Source organism: Lolium perenne, chromosome 7 (assembly GCF_019359855.2).
Source record: "Lolium perenne isolate Kyuss_39 chromosome 7, Kyuss_2.0, whole genome shotgun sequence".
In the NCBI taxonomy this organism is placed as follows: domain Eukaryota; kingdom Viridiplantae; phylum Streptophyta; class Magnoliopsida; order Poales; family Poaceae; genus Lolium; species Lolium perenne.
The window spans coordinates 254300104-254314530 of record NC_067250.2 but is presented as its reverse complement, the minus strand read 5'-3'; the positions used below and the strand labels follow the sequence as shown (position 1 = coordinate 254314530).

The following is a 14427-nucleotide window of genomic DNA, read 5'->3' as shown; positions in this document are numbered from 1 at the left end:
GAGATCATATGTGATGATCCTTGTCTCCACATGTAGCTATGACCGAACCAAGCTGAAATGGAGGCATATGCCCACCGGGGGACCCGAGATTGGATGCAGTCAAAGTGGTAGACCGCGCGTTCAACAGATCTAGGGTTTCGTCGGAAATCGAGCATCAGATGTAGGGAATGGCCCCAAAACTTGTGTGTGTCCACATGGCATGCACAAAAGTGATTTGAGATGGTTCTATATCCAAGTCTACCCCCAGTGTGTCGGCTTCTCGGACGGGGGTTCCTACACTTAGGCGGGTCTGCATGTATAGGGGGAACTCCTCGGAGTTGAACCAGAGAGAAACTTGAGATCATATGTGATGATCCTTGTTTCCACATGTACCTATGACCTAACCAAGCTCAAATGGAGGCATATGCCCACCGGGGACCCCGATGGGATGCGATCAAAGGGTAGACCGCGCGGTCAATAGAACTAGGGTTTCGTCGGAAATCGAGCATCAGATGTAGGGAATGGCCCCAAAACTTGTGTGTGTCCACATGGAATGCACAAAAGTGATTTGAGATGGTTCTATATCCAAGGCTACCCCCAGGTGTGTCCGGCTTCTCGGACAGGGGGTTCCTACACTTAGGCAGATTCTGCATGTATAGGGGGGAACTCCCTCGGAGTTGAACCGGAGAGAAACTTGGGATCATATGTGATGATCCTTGTTTCCAAATGTACCTATGACCTAACCAAGCTCAAATGGAGGCATATGCCCACCGGGGACCCCGATGGGATGCGATCAAAGGGTAGACCGCGCGGTCAACGAGAACTAGGGTTTCGTCGGAAATCGAGCATCGAGATGTAGGGAATGGCCCCAAAACTTGTGTGTGTCCACATGGAATGCACAAAAGTGATTTGAGATGGTTTTATATCCAAGGCTACCCCCGGGTGTGTCGGCTTCTCGGACGAGGGGTTACTACACTTAGGCAGATTCTGCATGTATAGGGGGGAACTCCCTCGGAGTTGAACCGGAGAGAAACTTGAGATCATATGTGATGATCCTTGTTTCCAAATGTACCTATGACCTAACCAAGCTTAAATGGAGGCATATGCCCACCGGGGGACCCCCGATGGGATGCAGTCAAAGGGGTATACCGCGCGGTCAACAGAACTAGGGTTTCGTCGGAAATCGAGCATCGGATCTAGGGAATGGTCCCAAAACTTGTGTGTGTCCACATGGAATGCACAAAAGTGATTTGAGATGGTTCTATATCCAAGGCTACCCCACGGTGTGTCGGCTTCTCGGACGGGGGTTCCTACACTTAGGCGGTCTGCATGTATAGGGGGAACTCACTCGGAGTTGAACCGGAGAGAAACTTGAGATCATATGTGATGATCCTTGTTTCCACATGTACCTATGACCTAACCAAGCTCAAATGGAGGCATATGACCACCGTCGCAACCCCCAAGCGACTCTGTCAAATGGGTAGACCGCGCGGTCAACAGAACTAGGGTTTCGTCGGAAATCTAGCATCGCATGTAGTGTTTGGCCCCAAATCTTGTGTGTGTCCACTTTGAATCCAAAATTGTTTTTTGAGATGGTTCTATATCCAAGGCTACCCCCCCAGGTGTGTCCGGCTTCTCGGACAGGGGGTTACGACACTTAGGCAGATTCTGCATGTATAGGGGGGAACTCCCTCGGAGTTGAACCGGAGAGAAACTTGAGATCATATGTGATGATCCTTGTTTCCAAATGTACCTATGACCTAACCAAGCTCAAATGGAGGCATATGCCCACGAGGACCCCAGATGGGATGCGATCAAAGGGGTAGACCGCGCGGTCAACAGAACTAGGGTTTCATCGAAATCGAGCATCGGATGTAGGGAATGGCCCCAAAACTTGTGTGTGTCCACATGGAATGCACAAAAGTGATTTGAGATGGTTATATATCCAAGGCTACCCCACAGGTGTGTCGGCTTCTCGGACGGGGGTTACTACACTTAGGCAGATTCTCGCATGTATAGGGGGAACTCCCTCGGAGTTGAACCGGAGAGAAACTTGAGATCATATGTGATGATCCTTGTTTCCAAATGTACCTATGACCTAACCAAGCTCAAATGGAGGCATATGCCCACCGGGGACCCCCCGATGGGATGCGATCAAAGGGGTATACCGCGCGGTAAACATAACTAGGGTTTCGTCGGAAATCTAGCATCGGATCTAGGGAATGGCCCCAAAACTTGTGTGTGTCCACATGGAATGCACAAAAGTGATTTGAGATGGTTCTATATCCAAGGCTACCCCCAGGTGTGTCGGCTTCTCGGACGGGGGTTCCTACACTTAGGCGGTCTGCATGTATAGGGGGAACTCCCTCGGAGTTGAACCGGAGAGAAACTTGAGATCATATGTGATGATCCTTGTTTCCACATGTACCTATGACCTAACCAAGCTCAAATGGAGGCATATGCCCACCGAGGGACCCCGATGGGATGCGATCAAAGGGGTAGACCGCGCGGTCAAGCAGAACTAGGGTTTCGTCGGAAATCGAGCATCGGATGTAGGGAATGGCCCCAAAACTTGTGTGTGTCCACATGGAATGCACAAAAGTGATTTGAGATGGTTCTATATCCAAGGCTACCCCCGTGTGTGTCCGGCTTCTCGGACGGGGGTTCCTACACTTAGGCGGATTCTGCATGTATAGGGGGAACTCCCTCGGAGTTGAACCGGAGAGAAACTTGGGATCATATGTGATGATCCTTGTTTCCAAATGTACCTATGACCTAACCAAGCTCAAATGGAGGCATATGCCCACCGGGGACCCCGATGGGATGCGATCAAAGGGGTAGACCGCGCGGTCAACGGAACTAGGGTTTCGTCGGAAATCGAGCATCGGATGTAGGGAATGGCCCCAAAACTTGTGTGTGTCCACATGGAATGCACAAAAGTGATTTGAGATGGTTTTATATCCAAGGCTACCCCCAGTGTGTCGGCTTCTCGGACGGGGGTTACTACACTTAGGCGGACTGCATGTATAGGGGGGAACTCCCTCGGAGTTGAACCGGAGAGAAACTTGAGATCATATGTGATGATCCTTGTTTCCAAATGTACCTATGACCTAACCAAGCTCAAATGGAGGCATATGCCCACCGGGGGACCCCAGATGGGATGCAGTCAAAGGGGTATACCGCGCGGTCAACAGAACTAGGGTTTCGTCGGAAATCGAGCATCGGATCTAGGGAATGGTCCCAAAACTTGTGTGTGTCCACATGGAATGCACAAAAGTGATTTGAGATGGTTCTATATCCAAGGCTACCCCCTGTGTGTCCGGCTTCTCGGACAGGGGGTTCCTACACTTAGGCAGATTCTGCATGTATAGGGGGGAACTCCCTCGGAGTTGAACCAGAGAGAAACTTGAGATCATATGTGATGATCCTTGTTTCCACATGTACCTATGACCTAACCAAGCTCAAATGGAGGCATATGCCCACCGGGGGACCCCCGATGGGATGCAGTCAAAGGGGTAGACCGCGCGGTCAATAGAACTAGGGTTTCGTCGGAAATCGAGCATCAGATGTAGGGAATGGCCCCAAAACTTGTGTGTGTCCACATGGAATGCACAAAAGTGATTTGAGATGGTTCTATATCCAAGGCTACCCCCAGGTGTGTCCGGCTTCTCGGACAGGGGGTTCCTACACTTAGGCGGTCTCGCATGTATAGGGGGAACTCCCTCGGAGTTGAACCGGAGAGAAACTTGGGATCATATGTGATGATCATTGTTTCAAAATGTACCTATGACATAACAAAGCTAAAATGGAGTCATATGCCCACCGGACCCCGATGGGATGCGATCAAAGGGGTAGACCGCGCGGTCAACGAGAACTAGGGTTTCGTCGGAAATCGAGCATCGAGATGTAGGGAATGGCCCCAAAACTTGTGTGTGTCAACATGGATTGCAAAAACTTTATTTGATTTGTTTTTATATCCAAGGCTACCCCCAGGTGTGTCCGGCTTCTCGGACAGGGGGTTACTACACTTAGGCAGATTCTGCATGTATAGGGGGGAACTCCCTCGGAGTTGAACCGGAGAGAAACTTGAGATCATATGTGATGATCCTTGTTTCCAAATGTACCTATGACCTAACCAAGCTTAAATGGAGGCATATGCCCACCGGGGGACCCCCGATGGGATGCAGTCAAAGGGGTATACCGCGCGGTCAACAGAACTAGGGTTTCGTCGGAAATCGAGCATCGGATCTAGGGAATGGTCCCAAAACTTGTGTGTGTCCACATGGAATGCACAAAAGTGATTTGAGATGGTTCTATATCCAAGGCTACCCCCCCCCAGGTGTGTCCGGCTTCTCGGACAGGGGGTTCCTACACTTAGGCGGTCTCGCATGTATAGGGGGGAACTCCCTCGGAGTTGAACCGGAGAGAAACTTGAGATCATATGTGATGATCCTTGTTTCCACATGTACCTATGACCTAACCAAGCTCAAATGGAGGCATATGCCCACCGGGGGACCCCCGATGGGATGCAGTCAAAGGGGTAGACCGCGCGGTCAACAGAACTAGGGTTTCGTCGGAAATCGAGCATCAGATGTAGGGAATGGCCCCAAAACTTGTGTGTGTCCACATGGAATGCACAAAAGTGATTTGAGATGGTTCTATATCCAAGGCTACCCCCCCAGGTGTGTCCGGCTTCTCGGACAGGGGGTTACGACACTTAGGCGGTCTCGCATGTATAGGGGGAACTCCTCGGAGTTGAACCGGAGAGAAACTTGAGATCATATGTGATGATCCTTGTTTCCAAATGTACCTATGACCTAACCAAGCTCAAATGGAGGCATATGCCCACCGGGGACCCCGATGGGATGCGATCAAAGGGGTAGACCGCGCGGTCAACGAGAACTAGGGTTTCGTCGGAAATCGAGCATCGGATGTAGGGAATGGCCCCAAAACTTGTGTGTGTCCACATGGAATGCACAAAAGTGATTTGAGATGGTTTTATATCCAAGGCTACCCCCTGGTGTGTCCGACTTCTCGGACGGGGGTTACTACACTTAGGCAGATTCTGCATGTATAGGGGGGAACTCCCTCGGAGTTGAACCGGAGAGAAACTTGAGATCATATGTGATGATCCTTGTTTCCAAATGTACCTATGACCTAACCAAGCTCAAATGGAGGCATATGCCCACCGGGGGACCCCCGATGGGATGCAGTCAAAGGGGTAGACCGCGCGGTCAACAGAACTAGGGTTTCGTCGGAAATCTAGCATCGGATCTAGGGAATGGCCCCAAAACTTGTGTGTGTCCACATGGAATGCACAAAAGTGATTTGAGATGGTTCTATATCCAAGGCTACCCCCAGTGTGTGTCGGCTTCTCGGACGGGGGTTCCTACACTTAGGCAGATTCTGCATGTATAGGGGGGAACTCCCTCGGAGTTGAACCGGAGAGAAACTTGAGATCATATGTGATGATCCTTGTTTCCACATGTACCTATGACCTAACCAAGCTCAAATGGAGGCATATGCCCACCGGGGGACCCCCGATGGGATGCGGTCAAGGGGGTAGACCGCGCGGTCCAACGTAACTAGGGTTTCGTCGGAAATCGAGCATCGGATGTAGGGAATGGCCCCAAAACTTGTGTGTGTCCACATGGAATGCACAAAAGTGATTTGAGATGGTTCTATATCCAAGGCTACCCCAGTGTGTCGTGCTGCTCGGACAGGGGGTTCCTACACTTAGGCAGATTCTGCATGTATAGGGGGGAACTCCCTCGGAGTTGAACCGGAGAGAAACTTGGGATCATATGTGATGATCCTTGTTTCCAAATGTACCTATGACCTAACCAAGCTCAAATGGAGGCATATGCCCACCGGGGGACCCCCGATGGGATGCAGTCAAAGGGGTAGACCGCGCGGTCAACAGAACTAGGGTTTCGTCGGAAATCGAGCATCAGATGTAGGGAATGGCCCCAAAACTTGTGTGTGTCCACATGGAATGCACAAAAGTGATTTGAGATGGTTTTATATCCAAGGCTACCCCCCCAGGTGTGTCCGGCTTCTCGGACAGGGGGTTACTACACTTAGGCAGATTCTGCATGTATAGGGGGGAACTCCCTCGGAGTTGAACCGGAGAGAAACTTGAGATCACATGTGATGATCCTTGTTTCCAAATGTACCTATGACCTAACCAAGCTCAAATGGAGGCATATGCCCACCGGGGGACCCCAGATGGGATGCAGTCAAAGGGGTATACCGCGCGGTCAACAGAACTAGGGTTTCGTCGGAAGTCGAGCATCGGATCTAGGGAATGGTCCCAAAACTTGTGTGTGTCCACATGGAATGCACAAAAGTGATTTGAGATGGTTCTATATCCAAGGCTACCCCCAGGTGTGTCCGGCTTCTCGGACAGGGGGTTCCTACACTTAGGCAGATTCTGCATGTATAGGGGGGAACTCCCTCGGAGTTGAACCGGAGAGAAACTTGAGATCATATGTGATGATCCTTGTTTCAACATGTAACTATGACCTAACCAAGCTCAAATGGAGGCATATGCCCACCGGGGGACCCCCGATGGGATGCAGTCAAAGGGGTAGACCGCGCGGTCAACAGAACTAGGGTTTCGTCGGAAATCGAGCATCAGATGTAGGGAATGGCCCCAAAACTTGTGTGTGTCCACATGGAATGCACAAAAGTGATTTGAGATGGTTCTATATCCAAGGCTACCCCCCCAGGTGTGTCCGGCTTCTCGGACAGGGGGTTACTACACTTAGGCAGATTCTGCATGTATAGGGGGGAACTCCCTCGGAGTTGAACCGGAGAGAAACTTGAGATCATATGTGATGATCCTTGTTTCCAAATGTACCTATGACCTAACCAAGCTCAAATGGAGGCATATGCCCACCGGGGACCCCGATGGGATGCGATCAAAGGGTAGACCGCGCGGTCAACGTAACTAGGGTTTCGTCGGAAATCGAGCATCGAGATGTAGGGAATGGCCCCAAAACTTGTGTGTGTCCACATGGAATGCACAAAAGTGATTTGAGATGGTTTTATATCCAAGGCTACCCCCAGTGTGTCGGCTTCTCGGACGGGGGTTACTACACTTCGCAGATTCTCGCATGTATAGGGGGAACTCCCTCGGAGTTGAACCGGAGAGAAACTTGAGATCATATGTGATGATCCTTGTTTCCAAATGTACCTATGACCTAACCAAGCTCAAATGGAGGCATATGCCCACCGGGGACCCCGATGGGATGCGATCAAAGGGTAGACCGCGCGGTCAACAGAACTAGGGTTTCGTCGGAAATCTAGCATCGGATCTAGGGAATGGCCCCAAAACTTGTGTGTGTCCACATGGAATGCACAAAAGTGATTTGAGATGGTTCTATATCCAAGGCTACCCCCAGTGTGTCGGCTTCTCGGACAGGGGGTTCCTACACTTAGGCAGATTCTGCATGTATAGGGGGGAACTCCCTCGGAGTTGAACCGGAGAGAAACTTGAGATCATATGTGATGATCCTTGTTTCCACATGTACCTATGACCTAAACAAGCTCAAATGGAGGCATATGCCCACCGGGGGACCCCCGATGGGATGCAGTCAAAGGGGTAGACCGCGCGGTCAACAGAACTAGGGTTTCGTCGGAAATCGAGCATCAGATGTAGGGAATGGCCCCAAAACTTGTGTGTGTCCACATGGAATGCACAAAAGTGATTTGAGATGGTTCTATATCCAAGGCTACCCCCCCAGGTGTGTCCGGCTTCTCGGACAGGGTTCCTACACTTAGGCAGCATTCGCATGTATAGGGGGAACTCCCTCGGAGTTGAACCGGAGAGAAACTTGGGATCATATGTGATGATCCTTGTTTCCAAATGTACCTATGACCTAACCAAGCTCAAATGGAGGCATATGCCCACCGGGGGACCCCCGATGGGATGCAGTCAATGGGGTAGATCTGCGGGGCTCCCAGATTAGGGTTTCTTCTACCAGAGGGAATATTGAGGTAAGATAGGGTAATTATTGGTACTACATGTTCCGATGACCTAACACAACACAAATTTGCATGGAAATATATAATTTAATAAATATAATTGACATTAATAAAATTTAAATACAAAAAAAATTGAAAAATAAAAAAAGGGGCTATGCCGAGGGCTGCCCTCGGCATATGCCTGGCCCTCGGCATAGGGACGACACGGTCGGCCGGGTCAGTTATGTGCTGGTCGAGCCAGACCAGCACCTAACCCTAACCACACGCCCTCCCCCGAGCCTCCCGCCTGCCCGCCGCCTCCCGCCTGCCCGCCGCCGTCTGCGCCTCCCGAGCAGCCCGCCCGCCGTCGCCTGCGCCTCCCGAGCCGCTGCCGCCGCCAGCTCCTCACCGCGACGCCGCCTGCGCCTTACCCCCCCCCGCCGCCCTCCCCGGCTCCTCCGCCAACTCACGCCGCTGCCGCCGCCCCCGCGTCCGAGCTCCCCTCCACCACGCGCCGCCGCCAGCAGCCGCTCTCCTCCTCCTCACGCCCCCGCCCGCCGTCCCCTGGACGGCCTCCTCCTCGCGCCCCCGCCCACCGAGCTCCCTGGCCGGCCTCCTCCTCGCGCCCCCGCCCACGGTAAGATTTCTTTTTTTTTATTTGTGTATTGGTTTTAGTTGTTGAAATTGAAATGTGTAAGAAAATAGTAATTGAAATGTGTAATTGATTTGAAATAGAAAGAAAGAAATAATAATTGAAATTGAAATTGAAATTGAAAGAAATAGAAATAGAAATTGAAATTGATTTGAAAATTGGAAAGAAATAGAAATGAAATGGAAATGTGTAATACAAAAAGAAATGAATTTGTTTAATAATGGAAATAGAAATGCAAATGTGAATTTGTTCTAATAATGTGAATTTGTAATAGGCCATGTCGTGACCGCCTCGTCATGAGCACCCCGGCGTGACGATCCCGGATCTTTGACGCGCTTCTCGACGTTCGCCGACATCGACACTCGGTTGTTGGACTACTTCCTCTTCATCCGAGGGTGAGCTAAATTTCCAACTTCTTCTCCGCATTTTCTTATGTCACTAGATTCATTTTCCAAGTCCAGTTGCGTAACCTAGGTGTCACTTCCCGTCCGCGAGCGTTACGCGGATAAATATGCATTAGTGGTCCGCATATTTTGAACCGTAACGCTTGCGGCATTTACGGGACAGTCGGCGGATGCGTAGTTGTCTACGTTTTCCATGTTCTACTCCGGTCCGAGTCAGGATTTCGGCGGCGCCTCCCCGTTGTTCTCCGGATGCACATCCTCTCGACTTTTTGCCGAGACGTGTATCGGGAGAGCAGCGGGGAGGTGCTGCCGAAATTCTGACTTGGACCGGGGTAGAGCATGGAGAACGTAGCCAACCACGGATCCGGCGGCTGCTAGGAGCCCACCTAGTAGAGATGTAGGTTGATGCATGCGTTTCGCCCGGTAAAATAAATAAAAATATGATGCATTTAATTTCCTATTTGATATAAATGCTATGTCTGTGGTTTGGCTCCCAATAAAGCAGAGGATGGCTGATAATGGATGGATGTACAATGAGCGTGTTAGTGCGGCGAGAAAACAGATGAGTGGACAAGGAAGACCCATTTTCTAGTGAATGAGTTAGCGCGTGGTACAAAGGGGCTGGTTCGGGCACTTTGCCCTGTGTTCGCTGCGTGAAGCGTCAACGTCGTGGGAAGGATGAAATGTATAGACACCTTCGCAATATGGGTATATGCATGGGTACGTCACGGAAATCGACTTTGATGAGCGCGAACGTGACGAGAGGTGAGGTGATGCGGCAGCGGCTCAATGGCAATGCGTACGATGGAATTAGAGACTTTCTAGATGATCTCGTCCATGCCGATGTCCGGATTCGCCGCGTAACCGGAGGCGCCGCCAGAACCGGAGCGCCGCGTAACCGGAGGAACCAGAGCCAACCGCGAAGGCCTTCTATGATATGATTGCCGCGGCTAAGAGGCCTCTGTACGAGGGCGCCGCGATTTCTCAGCTCGATGCCATCTCCCAATGTCTAGCCGACAAGACCCGGTACAACACCACCCATGAGGGCTTTGAAGCAAGTCTGAAAACAACTGGTAACATGTTGCCCAAAGATCATTGTCTGCCTCAAAGCCTGCACGCGACGAGGAGAATGATGAAGGACCTCAACATGGATTATCAAAGGATAGACTGTTGTCCGAAAGGCTGCGTTCTATTTTGGAGACAGTATGCGGAGGACAAGTCTTGTCCCATCTCAGAAGCAGTCTAGGTATGAAGAGGTAACGGGAAAGGATGGTCGGTGAGGCGAGTCAAGCACCGCAAAGTCGATTCTTCGATATCTCCCATTCATAAAAAGGATCCAGCGGCTTTACATGCACGAGGAGACAGCCAAACAGATGACGTGGCACAAGTATGGGAAGAGATTCGTGGACGAAAACAAGAAGTTGAAGATGGGACATCCATCCGATGGTACGGCATGGAAGAACTTCGATACAAAACACCGCCTTAAGGCAGCCGAGGCTCGGAATGTCAGAATTGCGATAGCAACAGATGGCTTCAATCCATATGGTATGTCCAATTCCAATTACAGTTGCTGGCCCGTGTTTGTTATTCCGCTCAATCTCCCTCCCGGAGTCCTAATGACGAGGAAGACCATGTTTCTGTCGCTGATCATTCCAGGCCCTCATTACCCGGGGAAGAATTTGAGTGTCTACATGCAGCCGATTGTGGAAGATTTGAACCACTCTTGGCACCACGGGACATTGACGTACGACCGAGCATCGAAGACAAACTTCTGCATGAGAGTTTGGTTGCAGTATACCATGCATGACTTGCCCGGGTACGCCCTAACATGTGGATGGTGTACAGCTGGTAAGTGGCCATGCCCAGTGTGCAGGCATCGGCTTGAGTTCCTTTGGCTACAGAAGGGTCGCAAGTATGTTGCGTTTGACACGAATCGACAGTTCCTCAAAAGGAGGCATCCGTTTAGAGAAGACAAAAAGAACTTCAAGAAGGGCAAAGTTGTGCATGAAAAAAAAGATGTGCCGAAGTTTGATGGTACACTTGTTGAAGCCGAGCTACGTGCTCTCGTGCCGGCAGCGACGCCAACTGGCCATCAATTTGAGGGATATGGTGTAACGCACAACTGGACTCACGAGGCGGCTTTAACGAAGCTCGAGTATTACAAGGACCTCGAACTTCCCCATAACATCGATGTGATGCACAGTGTATAGAATGTCGCGGAGTCCGTCTTTCACACATGCCTGAACATTCCCGGGAAGTCAAAGGATAATGTCAAGGCTAGAGTCGATATTGAGATCCTCTGTGATAGGGAAAAATTACACATGAAGCGTCCTATTGGCCGTCAAAAGAATTGGTTCAAGCCGCATGCCAACTTCTGCCTTGATTCCATCCAAAAGAAGGAGGCATTCGGGTGGCTCAAATACGTCGTGATGTTCCCGGATGGTTATTGCTCGAATATGAGTAAGGGAGTTAATCTTTCGACGGGAAAAGTCACCGGGCTCAAGAGTCACGACTATCATATATGGATTCAGCGGCTCATGCCGGTGATGCTTCGAGGGTATATCCCGAGAAAGTACGCGAGTGCTTGCGCGGTTGAGCCATTTCTTCCGCACGCTACGTGCTAGCGGATATGTCCCGAGGTTATTGCAAAGCTACAACATACGGTGCCGGAGTTGCTATGCAATTTGGAGATGATATTTCCGCCGGGCTTCTTTACTCCGATGGCACATCTCATTGTGCACCTCGCCAACGAGGCACTCTTGGGTGGTCCGGTGCGGTTTCGTTGGCGATTACGTATTGAGAGAGAGTTTAAGTATATTCGAAAGAGACCTGGAAACAAGGCCAAGATTGAAGCATGCATAGCTGAGGCAATATGCCTTCGGGAGATGGCAGATGCCGCGACAACGTACTATCCCGATGATGTTCCCACTCAGCATAACCCGGTCACTCGTTACAATGTCGACGTGCTCGAGAATGACCCCAAGCTAAAACTATTCCAATTCCCCGGTGGCAAGGCTGGTAAAGGAACAAAATATAAATTGGAGAACGAAGAGAAGGATTGTATAATGCTATATGTGCTTATGAACATGGAGGAAGTGATCCCATTCGTAAGGTAAAATGGTGAACAAATTACTTTGCGGCTAGTAACCTCGTCTCGGTCTAATGCTTATTTTCTCCTTTCGGCGAATTCACGGATGAAATGTGGCCGTATGATGAATTGCCCGAAACCTCGGAGATGGACACTCTGCGAAAGACGGTGCTCCCGGAATTAATAAAAACTTTGTGACATGGTTCATGGAAAAAGTAATTTCTAACCTTTCCTCTTACATTGCAACATGTGACTTGTCCCTCTTATTACACGTAACTAATGCACACAACAAATTTGAAATGTTCTTGTAGGGCCGTGAGAGAAACGTTGATATGATAGATGAGTTGAAATGTGTTTCCCAAGGTTGTAGCCGTGAGGTGACCAAGTATGAGAAGTATGATGTGAATGGGTTTCGCTTCCACACAGAGACGCACCAGAAGGGCCGGGCGAATCCCAAAACGATAAATACGGGTCTTCACCAAAGGAGCCAACAACTTTGATTACTACGGAAGGTTACAAAGTGTATACGAGTTGACATTCAATCGTACGAACGTGCAACTCAATATCGTCGTGTTCAAGTGTCATTGGTTCGACCCAATAGGTGGACAGAGAAGTGATAAGTCCATTGGGTTAGTTGAAGTTAAGCCTTCAACCACCTATAGCGGAGCCGATGTCTTTATTGTGGCTCACCAAGCCAAGCAAGTTTATTATTTGCCCTACCCATGCCAGAAAGCGGAACTCAAGGGTTGGGAAGTCGTCTTCCAGGTATCGCCACATGGTAACCTACCGATTCCCTCTGAGGATGATTACAACAACATTGACCCCGTGACATACGAGGGGATTTTCTATCAAGAGGAACAGGACTTCGGGGAATATATTTTAGAACCGTTTGTTCAAGAGGACCTCGGGAACGATGCAGAAACTCGTGGTGAGTCAGTGGTGGATCTAAAGGACATATCTATGCTCGAGAAGTTACTTGAGGCGAATGACAATTATGATGAGCCTCCACCCGTCGACCCTTCAACTTTGTACTCACAAGATAGTGATAGTGATAGTGGGCCAGAGAAAGAGAAAGAGAAAGAGATGGAGTATGAGAGTGAGCGTGAGAGCGATGATGGCTGGTGAGGGTCTTTTATTCTTAGTATTTATTTGTCAACATGCTTCTTAATTGCATTGTGCCTTTTATTCTTAGTATCTTCATTTTATTATGTCAACATGCTTCTTAATTGCATTGCGCCTTTTATTCTTAGTATCTTCATTTTATTATGTCAACATGCTTCTTAATTGCATTGTGCCTTTTATTCTTAGTATCTTCATATAATATGTCTTTGTGCTTAACTGTTTTATTCTTCTCAATGCAGGTGACTGAACAATATGAGCAGCGGCAAGGCAGACTCCGAGAGCTTGCTTAAGACGCTGGCGCAGGTGAAGAGGAATATTCCTAGACCCACTAGACGGAGTGATCGAGCCCCGGTGCAAAATCCTCGTTACGCCGATGGTACCGATGGAGGACGAGGACGAGGAGGACGAGGTGGAGGTCGAGGACGAGGACGAGGAGGACGAGGTGGAGGACGAGGTGGCGGCGGGGTACACATGGACTTTGACGAGCCACCCTCCGCTTCTGGCGACGTGGCTCCTGAGTTGTACCTTGAGGGTCCGTCTAGTGGGGAGGTGGAGATGGAGACGGAGTCTACACACGAGTCGGACTCTAGGGCTGAGTTGGAGGTCATGGAGGGTGAAGGTGCGCCGAAGCCCTTGAAGCTTCGTGGAGAAGCTAGAGTCCCCGATGCGAGGAAGGAGCCGAAGACCCATGATGACAAGGCCCTTATCATTCCTTCGAGCGATGAGTAAGTGTACTACTTCAGAAATTTCGAACATGTATTTTCATCTTGGGCATAATAAACAATTTGGAATGTGTACTAATGTGTGATTTATTTGCAGCAACTGGACATGGGATGCCAAGCCCCCCCCGCATGCCTAACAGCTTGCTTGGGGCTCTGATTAAGAAGTTCTGGCCCGGCAGATACACTCCCCTTAGCACGGTCCCCGGTGGCCCGACGAAGCTAGCCACTACTTGGGCGGACTATGAGGATGCCCCTGCCGTAGGCTTCGCGACAGCCGAAATTTGTGACCACCAAGTTCTGGGTAAGGCATATATTTCTCGAGCACCGTTCATAGTTGATGACCCTAATGTTCTAACTCATGACTTTCACAACTGATTTATGCATGATTGAAGTGCTTCTATCGTGTGGACCCGGAGCATGACACGCAGGCGCGTCTCACTTTGCGTGGCGCTTGCGAGAGGTTGACACCGCGACGGTGGTACAACCAAAAGT

General features: G+C 50.1%; 1 long non-coding RNA gene across 1 annotated transcript; it reads left to right on the top strand.

Annotated features, from left to right (window-relative positions):
- Window positions 1–8882: 8882 nt before the first annotated feature.
- On the top strand, window positions 8883–14203 carry LOC127330569 (uncharacterized). Its single transcript, XR_011749265.1, has 3 exons — window positions 8883–8994; window positions 13453–13938; window positions 14033–14203. It is a non-coding gene; the product is annotated as an uncharacterized lncRNA (long non-coding RNA).
- The last annotated feature ends 224 nt before the right edge of the window (window positions 14204–14427 follow it).